Below are 1,742 nucleotides of genomic sequence, written 5' to 3'. Positions count from 1 at the left end.
ACCTAGTTGATAAAAAGGGTACCATAAAAAAATGTAAGCAGTTAATATGTAGTTGCGATCAAGGCGAGCAGTTTTTTTTTACCAATTCCGGCCGGTCAAAACCTTTGCCCCCCTCTATTGAAAACTGAAATGACGCAACTGCTTCAGCCCTTTAACCCCCCCCCCCCCTCCCCCAACCTCCCTTGCGTACGCCACTAGGTATCATACTAAAATATACTACATATTATTATTATTATATATACATATAAATTATAATACAAGTAGGTACCTACATTATTAATTATTATTATATTTTTATATAATGGTATAACAATTTAAACGTTGGCGGCACGTGTAGCTGATATGGACCAGTAGAGCAGTGGCTTTCAAACTGAGTGCCTCAAACATTCGCTATGTGTGTCGCAGTCTTCTGAAAAATGCCAACTATTCGTCCAAGAATAAAATTATAAAAATATAAATGATAACAATTTGTTAGCCCATCAACCACACATTTCTAATGAAATGTATAAACCTAATTATGATCCATAATTATTTTGTTCATCTAATTATTAAGTGCAAAAAAAAGTGGTCAAGTGGATGTCGCTCTGCTGTACAGTAGGTTACAAATAGGTCACTGTAATGGATGGTGTTAAATTTGAATTCAATAATATAATATCATTGTATAAAAAAAATGATTCTGAATGAAAACGGTCAGTCAGCCTATGATATATTACTAAGTATATTTGATGATATTGTTGTGAATAAAGTAATTTATATATTTACTTATTTATGTGGGAACCTTGTTTTAAATTTTCAATTTTTAGCTATAAAAATTGAACATTTTATAAATGTTTAACCACAAAATAATTATTAAATTTTAAATTTGATAAATTTTGTCAAAATTCGAACTTTAAATGCTTATAAAAAAAAATTGTGCCAATGTATTTTTAATATTTTTCATCTGTCTTTGAAACAAAATATTAGGAGCCTTCTATTCAATTTTCACACTTTTTTACCCTTGAAATAACATTTTATTGATATTTATAGAACAAAAAAAACTAAAAAAATTGAAAACTGACAATGTCCGTAAAAAGCTCAAAAAGAGTCAAAATATTTTCAAAATTTAAATGTTATATAGAAAATGAAAATATAAACATTCAGTAAAATTTTCATGTATCTACAGTTATTCGTTTTTGCATGACAATAAAATAACAAAACCGCTACATGAGAAATCGAGTGAATATCCAATATTGTAAAAATATGAACTTCAAACGCTCATAAAAATTTAATTTGATTTGCTTGTAGACATTTTTTTTTTTGATAAAGATAGATAAACTTATGAATAATCTTGTATTACTTTTTCAAATCTTAGATTTAAAAAGGAAAATTCGTATGAATTCTCAACTCAAAATAATATGCTGATTTTCGTAATTTTTCCGTTTTTTTATCAAGATTTAAACTTGTGAACGCATATAAAAAAAAGGTGGGTAAGTGGATGTCGCTCTGCTGTACAGTAGGTTAGAAGTGGGTCACTGTATAATGGACAGTATTAAATTTGAATTCAATGATATAATATCACTGTATAAGAAAAACGATTCTGAGCGGAGACGGTATATCAGTCTATGTATTAGACATATATATACTTATCTATGGTATTAAAAAAAAATTGACCTATAATAGGTACCTATAATAAATTCCAAATTAATCATATCATAATATCTATTACGTACATATAAGTTATAACGCGTTATACATCAACAAAA

The sequence above is a fragment of the Acyrthosiphon pisum genome, chromosome A1, assembly GCF_005508785.2.
Source record: "Acyrthosiphon pisum isolate AL4f chromosome A1, pea_aphid_22Mar2018_4r6ur, whole genome shotgun sequence".
Classification (NCBI taxonomy): Eukaryota; Metazoa; Arthropoda; class Insecta; order Hemiptera; family Aphididae; genus Acyrthosiphon; species Acyrthosiphon pisum.
This window is presented reverse-complemented; position numbering follows the sequence as displayed.